The following is a 9,672-nucleotide window of genomic DNA, read 5'->3' on the forward strand; positions in this document are numbered from 1 at the left end:
AATTCTCTTTGGTGCTTCAGAAAAGCATCTTGTATGAGTCATCAAGACATAATATGTCACACTGGAGAGCTGGTGAGAGAGGCTGGTGTCGGTCCTTCAGAGCCATTAATGGCCAATCAGATTAATCCAATCACACAGGTGAGAACTGAGAAATAATCTGAATTGGTTGATAGAATTCAGAGACACCATTGGATCAGAGCTCAGAGACAGAAATCTTTATTTCCTTTATCAGTGAGGTCCTGTGTTCAGTCCTGCTGCAAAGCAGCTCAGGATGAAGACAAAATGAGACATGAAGACAGTTTTTTGATAAAAGTTGTGCATATATTATTGTGCTAACTTGAAGAAGGAGTAAATTATACACAAAAATGACAACAGGATCTACACAGTACATTAAATTATTTTTCCTTTGATAGTTCAACATTTTTTTGTGATGATGCTGTTTTAAAAAGTGCTTCAGTATCCAGTTTGTTAAAAAGTTTGACGATCACAATGGAAACCCACAATATAAACTTGAAGGAGCCTGCTGTATCTTTACACAGTATCAACAAATCTTCCACTAAACACTGCAGTAAATCCACTTTAATGTGCAGCTGCATTGCTGCAGTTCTTCTCTGGCTGCTGTGCCGTTTGTCTCTCGCTCATCATGCCTGGGGGAGACAGAGAGGGAGAGTCTTTCACCTCATATCAATACTGAAGCAAACACTATCACAGGGACAAGTTAGAGACATGTTTCAGGGTTAAATCTGGACATACCGCCAGTCTGTCTGCAACACAAATACAGAGAGACAGTATTCATCCTTACAGTCAAAAGAACAATTCAGACTTTCTAACAGACCTGAGGTAAAAGGAAATGCAAAGTAACAGGACATTTTTGAGTATTTTGATCAAGATTTTCCTGCCTTTTATTTAGCCTTTATTTAACCATAAAAACTCCCTGAGATTAAAAATCTCTTTTTCAAGATTGTCTTGGCCAAGACCGGCAGCAACAAAAGTTACAGCCAAATATACAAAATAAAAATATGCAACTCCAAAACAACAATATAAAACACAAAATAAAGTTACCACAATTGTATTGTATTAGAAATAAACCATAAAAACAAGACAATTAAAAGACCAGCTTTAAGATGCACCCTGACACTGTCATGCAGAAGAGGACATTCAAAAGTCCCACAACAGAGCTTTAAAATGGCATAGAGATGGCCATTTTTAATGTTTTTGCTTAATGTAGACATACATATGCTGGAAATAGGCCAATAACAGCTTTGTATTCCTTTCAGATTGCAGTTTATTCACTTCAGTTTACACCTGGTTCACAAGTTCACAAATCTACAAATAAAACAACAAGTTTTGTTTTAACCTTTCACAACTTGAGCAAACTGGGTGGATTTCTTAGAGAAAAAAAAATTGGGAGAAGGCAATGAGCAGCTTCACAAGACACGGCCTAAAAATGACCCCCACATAAACAAAAAACAGGAAAGTTTTAAAAAATAAAATAAAGAAGGAAATTGCCTAAAAGAAAGCCTAAAAAAATAATGATTCGATAAACTAATTTTAAATAATTTATTATGATAGCTAGACATATAGTTCTCCAGAATTTTTACTTAGCGTTTAAACTATTTCTTTCTATATCTATAAAAAGTGATTTTACTACAGGTTTTTAAAGGGTTATGCATATGTTGGCCCAACACTATCCCTTCCTTCAAAGGACATCTTTTTTCATTTCATTTACTTGTATAATTACTCTGAACATTAGTTGCAGCATTATAGTTATTTACATTTCTTTGACTTGTTAAAAACACATTTTTCATCACATATTCTGCCGGCCTGGTGACTTACAAAGTGAGAAAGTCGTGGTCTTTAATTAAAGATCTGCTTTTTTTCTCATTAACCTGTCATAATAAGCTATAAATAGAGTGCCCTGGATTCATCATATTATAATGAGCCATCAACACACCAGCAGAAGGAATTTTTCATAACGGGGCACAGTCATGTATTGTCCATTTATTGTAACATTGTATCAAACCAGTTCTGACTATTGTTTATTGTGGAGCCCCGCAGACATCAGCAGGTCTGATCAGAACTAGCCATGTGCAGGGACGAGACTCCACTGTTTACTGTCTGCACCCTCGTCACCACATCTGTCCACTGAGAGGACACTATGGTAATTAAAGTGCAAATGTTTTTTTTCTGTTTTTTTCTCTATACACACCTGACACACAGCTACATCCGGCCACGTTCACCTCTTGTTCCGTTTTCTCTGTGATGATCGAAAGCCATTCTTTTTTTGAAGTCGTATTTTATAACTTTTTTCCCCTGAAACGAAGAAAAAATATTCAGGAAGAACACAAAAGAAACAATCTTACAGACAAAGGCAGCTAACATACTGTTTGAGGCCTTCCCCGTTAAATCCCCGACTTCATTATGTTTTCATTTCATTTCATTTTGCACCCTAACTCTTGTGTTATGCGCACCTATTATCAAACACTGTTTTTTGTTTCTTGATTCAAATTTTTTGTAGTTGCATCTTGTTGAAGTGTTATATTTCAATAAGCTGCTTGTTTTGTTGCTTGTTCACTGATTGTATCTCCACTGACTTTGTTTTTGAAACTATTTCATCATGTTTTTTTTCTTTTTTGCTATCACTGTGCAAATCAACTTTGTGTCCTCACAGACTCACTTGAATACACAAACAGAAAACATTTCCATTGGCATCACATCAGGATGTTGTCACTCAATATTCACTGTGTCAAAAGGCGGGTTTCCATTAACCCTCAAATTGTGCAAATTGAAATTGCAAATATAAAATACACCAAATGGAAACATGTCAATTCTGAAAGAAAAAAAACCCCTCTCCTTTTTATCACAAATAAGTTTTTGTGGTGAGGTAGTATTTCAGGCGATTCCAAAAAGACATATTTCACAAAACTGCAATGAAAACACTTTACTGTTTTTTCTAGGTCACATAATGCTATGGCTATGTGCTTGTCGGACATAAGGGGCTTGCTTTTACATTATTGCTCACATAACACGCCTACGTCACCTTCGATTGACAATATTGACGGCTAGTGTGGTGGCTGCAATGGAAATAAAGCTGCTAATGTTTACGTCAACATCCATCACTATGTTTCTTGAAATGTTATTCCGAGAGGAGAAGTCGTAGAACATCACTCAGTGGAAACACAGTCATCTCGCAATTGTGTTTTATCAACATTTCAAAAATATCGCTTACGTTTTGGGCAAATCTGAAATGGAAACCCAATGTTTCTGCACCAGAGCAAGTTCTCCTTTACAACACATGCATGCATGCACGCACGTGCGCGCGTGCACACACACACACACACACACACAGAGTACTTGCTGTAGGTCCTTTGGTCCGTCCAGCATCGTGCAGCTGAAACATCTGCATGAACACAAACACAAAAGAAAAATCTGTCACAACACTGCATAGTAACCTAGCACATTTTACTGGGTGGTCTTCAGAGCCACACACGCACGCACGCACGCACGCACGCACACACACACACACACACACACACACACACACACACACACACACTGAAGGCATCCCCTGGCAGCAGAGACTCTTTCAGTTCCAGTGTTAGCTGTGTGGTGCAGTTTGAGGCTGCAGTAATAAGCACAGATATGAGTAGACTTAGTGTTACTTCACTGTTCATGTCCCATCCTACAGAGAGATCGCCATGGTTTCTATGGAGATCGCCATGTTCACTTCCATGTTTCTACTGTAGCCCAGAACTTACAAACACGGACTCTAAATAGAGCCATTCCTGATTTCGCACTGACCATCATAGTTAACAGACCCTCCGAGATGTCAGAAAAACACGTTAAACGTGAAATATATGTATTCAGTGTTTTTGCTGCTTTAAATCAGCTCTTCTGTTGGTTTTAGAGAGGAGACCTCGACAGATAATTCAGCTCCTGATAAAAACCTGAACAACACTGAAGGAATCCTAACAAGGAGAGGTTTCAGCTGGTTGCAATCTGCAATCCTAACTGCTAATTCCACTAAGTCTTACACACTGCTCCATTAACATATTTCCTGCCATTTTAATTAAAAGAGAAAAAAAAACACTTTAAATATCTGTCCTGTGAATTTCATCCAAATCACGCTACAGCCTTCACCTGAACACTCAGCATTTTGGGAGCAGGGTCCATCAAATTCTGCCAAGTTCAGTTAGGCTTTCGGTACAAAAACACAGGCTGCCTCTCTCACCACACACAGTCTTCGTGGGTCACTGGATGGGTGGGGGCTGGATGGTTAACTGGGAGACAGAAATAACCTCCAGGGTTGGGCTCCGCTGCGTTCCACAGCCCCTGATGACACTAAATAGTTTACATACTGGGAAGTGACATGTTGGAGATACCTCAGAGGACGTGTGTGTGTCCAGATTTAGATATACTTGTGAGGAACAGCATATGGCAGTATACTTTTCTTGTTAGATTTTTTTCCTCACAGTGAAAAAATACTGCAAACTGGGTTAAGAGAAGTTGTGGGAGTCAGCAGGTGGGTTTCATTACAGATTTGCACAAAACTTAAGCGATATTTTCAAAATGTCTATAAACACTTGCTATGTAATGCGACTTAGCAGATTTATTTCTATGGCAGCCTCTGCAGTAGTCGTCATTATTTTCAATCAAAGGCGATGTAAGTGTGAAAGCCCCTTATATGTGGGAGCGGCTACGTATGAGGGATTTCTGGGAACTGGTAGTCCACAATTTCACAGAGGAATTGTGGATTCAAAACTTTTGGATGATCGGCTCAAGTTTTGAAAAGTTATGTGATGCAATAACACCTCTTGTCGCTCCTGCTCCATCATGAGGGAGACAGTTCCTACTGACAAGCATATAGCCATAGCATCATGTGACCTAAAAAAGCCAAGCTTTTTGAATTGCCTGAAATACCACCTCATGCAAGCAAAAACTTTTTCACAATAAATGGGACATTTTCAGAAGTTTTCTGGTTTCCACTATAGGCGTATTTTAAATTTGCATATTTAATTTGTGCAATTTGAGGCTTGATGGAAACCCACCCAGAGAACGAGAGACGGAGAGAGAGACAGACAGAGACACAGAGAGAGAGACAAACAGACAGAGACAGAGAGAGAGGCAGAGACAGACAGACAGAGACAGAGAGAAAGAGAGACAGTAAGACAGAGACATAGACAGAGAGACAGAGAGAGAGAGAGACAGAGAGACAGTAAGACAGAGACATAGACAGAGAGACAGAGACAGAGACAGAGAGACAGAGACAGATAGAGAGAGACAGAGAGACAGAGGCAGAGACAGAGAGACAGAGAGACAGACAGAGACAGAGGCAGAGAGAGAGACAGACAGAAACAGAGAGAGAGGCAGATACAGAGAGACAGAGACAGAGAGACAGAGACAGAGGCAGAAAGAGAGACAGACAGAGACAGACAGAGACAGACAGAGACAGACAGAGAGTAAGATAAATGGGATTTAACATTTTGAGTCTTATCACAGATTCTGTATATTTGGGTTTCTCGCTCTGGGTCAGCAGGTGTGTATTCATCAAACAGCACGTCTCAGACTAGTCTGCAGTCAGCAGAGACTGGGTGTGTTTGACTCTCATTTAGACACACCCATAAACAGCCAGATCCAGTGGACCACAGCTGGACTCTCAGCTAACACTTTGAAACCTGGAGCAACATCACGTTTCTCGTTCTGCCTTCAGATGCCTTTCACAAGTATTTAAACCTTGAGCAAATATGTGAGATTTCTTTCAAAAACACAGAGAAAAAAACAATGACCAACTCAGTAAAAAACGTTCCACAAACTGTAAGAAATGATTTGATTTAGATAATTAATTAGAAAAGCTAAAGGGAGGAATGTCTTGTAAAAAAAAGAAAAAAACCTAAGAAAACTAAAAAAAAATATTTATAATTATCTTATTTACATATTTAGAATTATGTTACGAAATCATTATATTTCTAAGCACTTTTTTTCTGGATAAATTCCTCTTTGTTTTTTTTTTTATAATTTCAAAACAAATTTTCAGGTAATTCTTGTAAATTTTTCTAATTTCTTACAAATGTTTGCATTATTCTTTTTTTGCTCATTGCTTTATATTTTTGGTAGGGGTGCAAAGGGTTAAAGTCTCAGCTCAAAGACTCGGTATGTGAATCAGTTTAAAAACATTACCAATTACAGGCAGTTGAGGCTGAATTTAGCAATGCACAAGTGCCTTTACAGAGATTAGATAGATCTAATTTTATTCCACTGTGATGAGTTGTGTTCATGAGTGACTGATTTTGGTTTCTTTTCTGATTAAATGTTTTGATTTAATGGAGCCCACATTTCAAATCTCATTCCACTGCACTCTAATTTCTGTTTCAAAAGCGTCAACAAGCGCAACACTGAGGTGAGTCGAGAGAACAGCTTGACACTGACCGTCAGAGCAGTCTATCAGTTTAAACCTGCACAAACACTGCACACAAGTGTTAGAAATCTGCTACTGCAACACCACACACGCCAAGCAACCACCCACTGGAGACAAGGATGTGGTGTTTGGTGGAGGCATCTCTCTTTCTGTTACTTTTTAATGTCACTAAGATCTAGAAATTAAACAGGATCAAAGTTTGTTCAGTCTGTTTTGCGCAGGTTTTGTAATTGATATTTGTATTAATTATTTAAAATGCATGAAAAAAGTGTGATTGCTTAATTGAGTGGCTGAAGTGAGACAAAGTGCAGCGCAAAACCAATTTCACAAAACATAAACAAAACATGATCAATTACAGTTGCTACCATCACTTTACATGGCCAAATCAAAATAACGCAATACTTATTTTATATGCTACATCCCAGTTGAAGTGTTCACCTAACCGTAAGTTTACTCAGTTGCACTCAGCAGGAAATTACATTAGTCTGAAATGATCCAAAGTGTCGCAGCTAGACTGATATCCAAGTCCAAGAAAACACATCAGACCAATTTGAAAATAATTTTAATGTCTCCCAGTTCATCTTAGAGTGGATTCTAAAAATTTTTACTGATAACTTTTAGGGTTTGTAGGGGCTAAGCTCCAGAATATATAGCTGACCTCCTGTACTGACAAGCCTGAGTGCAACCTGAGATCCTCTGGTAGGTCATTCCTGCCATTCCTCCGTCAAACCTTAAAAATAAAGGTCACTAGACCTTTCCCATTCAGGTCTCTCAGTTGTTGAGTGACCTGCCAGAGGAAATTCAGGAAACTCACTATTTTAGACTTGCTCTGTATTGACCACACTGTTGTTTTATTATCTTTTTTTTGTATTCATGCAAATATTTAATTTTTATTTCTTTTATTTTTAATTTTTATATGTGAAGCACTTTGACTTGTTCTGAAAAGTGCTTTCTAAATAAAGGCATTATTATTATTATAGTTACTATTATTATTGTACTTGTATTTACACTGCCTACTTTTAATGACAGCAAACCCCTTTTTAAAAAAATGGATTTTACATAATTTTAAATATATATATATTAAATGTATATAACAAACATATACGAAAAAACCCCAAGTATTATTATTATTATAATAAAAAATATTACAAAAGCTTCTTAAAAAAAAATAGAAGGGAAGAAGAATGAAACAGAAGAAATGACCCAAAATTAGTGAGAAAATGTATAAACAACGAAAAAACAAACTAAAAAAGTTTAAAAAAGAAAGTAAAAAAGAACACAACAAAAAGCAACAACAACAAAAAAAACAAACAAAAAAAACAACAACAAAAAAACAAGGCAAACAAGACTTGGAAAAGATGATTATAATTTTGATAAGAATAAATATAGTTTTTCCTTATCTTTGTTCTTGTTTCCCCAGACATTTTTCCTGAAGTTTTTTCCCCTGGGTTTAAAAAAATGAATTCCCAAATGTAGTGTTTTCTTGCAATTTGTGGAACTTTTTTTCTTTCTTTTTTTTTACCAAGGTACTCATTACCTTTTTTTCCAGTGTTTTTGAAATAAACTGCACCAATTTGTTCAGGTTTCAGAGCTTTTGAATACTTGTGAAAGACATCTGAGAGCAGCAAGAAAAGTGATGTTTCTCCAGGATTTAAATGGTTTAAACCCTCAAAGATTTCATATCATTAATGTGTGAATGTCAGAGTTATACTGCAGCATTAAAGTCTACATCCAGTCATAATACTGTCGAAAGCTGCAGTTTGTGAGTGAATATTTACCTTAAACAGCTGGGACAGAGTGAGCAGAATAGCAGGACACAGAGGACATCAGCGGGGCTTTAATCTGGGCGGAGGCTCTGAAACTGCAGAGACAGCAGTTTGAGAGATGAACAACAACCATGCTGAAAAAAACAGCTTGACCAGCTTAAGATGGTGTGTAACTGGCTGACCAGCTTGTTTGACCAGCTTAAGGTATGTTTTTGCATCATTTCTGATTGTTTAGCTGCTCATACCAGCTTGTGGTGGTCACTCTACTTGGTTTATCTATTTAAGTTCCTGTAAGATTTAATCAAATTCAATGTCTTTGAGTGTGGAGAAAATAACAGCATCATGAGGGGGAGGAATAAAAGCAAAGGGCATAAATCAGTTAAGTCCACTGTCATGGGATATGCATAAAGATAAATGTGCTCAGCTTGACCAGCTGGTCACTCCAACTAGTGGCCCACCCAACTAAACCATCAAAGACCAGCAAGAATTGGATCAGGGCCAATCTTCGACCAGCTTTAATGAACTAAAACCAGTTACCAGTAAAAAAAATAATTCAAGTTTTCCTTATAAAAACCATATGGTTATTTTTTAATAAAATAAAATAAAATAAATCAAAAGGGTTTGGTCCACATGCTCGAGAGGGGCAGAGGAGGGATCAGTTGTGTAGCTCCTATGTTTGGGCACATTGATCAAAGTTGTAGTTTAAAAATGTCGGTTTAAATAATATAAAATGTGCAAAATAATTCTTTCATAAAAAATAGGTGGAGTGGGGGAAAAATACAAAAGGGAATAACAAAAATATGAGAAAATGAATTCATATTTTAAAAAAAATACATAAAAGATATAAATATATATATTTTTTTAATATTATCAAATTAGAATTATGTAAACCCTCAAGTAAACATAAGAGCTAAAGAAATTAAAACACACTTTATAAAACCAGAAAGTGATAAATGCTATAGGCCTAAGTATCAAACGAACAGTCTTCAACAAAACACCGGCAAGTAAACTGAGAAACTTCGATTTTCAACTTATTTGACGGAATAGTCCTTACCCACTCCCCAGTCATTTGTAATTACAGAATATAATAATGGGTTCAGGGTCAGCTGGAAGTTACACGCCCTGAATGGCTCATTTTAGTTTGTTGGCGCGTCAGTCCACAAGAAATAAACTTCATCCACAGTTGGAGACAGACAAGTTGGACAGTTGGAGACAAACTAGAAAGAAAGTTTTTCAGGACTTAGATTTAGTCCTGTGGCTTCATACCTTCACTCCAGTGAAATATCCGCCCTGGTTTTGGAGCTCTCTGCCCGGAAACTTCCTCACCCACAGAAAGTCTTTGCGCACAAAAACGCACCAGTATCTCCGCGCACGAAGTGAGAGAAACAGTGGCTGCTCGTCCGTGACTCCAGGTGGCTTTATTTTATCAAGCCATCTTCACTGTGAAATCTAAAAAACCCCTCTCGGAACCAGCAGTGATATGCATGGCTG

At 37.4% G+C, this 9,672-nt stretch overlaps 1 long non-coding RNA gene across 1 annotated transcript; it reads right to left on the minus strand.

The window, feature by feature from the left end:
* Positions 1-213: 213 nt before the first annotated feature.
* On the minus strand, positions 214-9,672 carry LOC121943697. Its single transcript, XR_006105862.1, has 4 exons — positions 9,448-9,672; positions 8,194-8,276; positions 2,210-2,313; positions 214-647 (listed from the first exon to the last, which is right to left on the minus strand). It is a non-coding gene; the product is annotated as an uncharacterized LOC121943697 (long non-coding RNA).

The sequence above is a fragment of the Plectropomus leopardus genome, chromosome 5 (assembly GCF_008729295.1).
Source record: "Plectropomus leopardus isolate mb chromosome 5, YSFRI_Pleo_2.0, whole genome shotgun sequence".
In the NCBI taxonomy this organism is placed as follows: Eukaryota; Metazoa; Chordata; class Actinopteri; order Perciformes; family Serranidae; genus Plectropomus; species Plectropomus leopardus.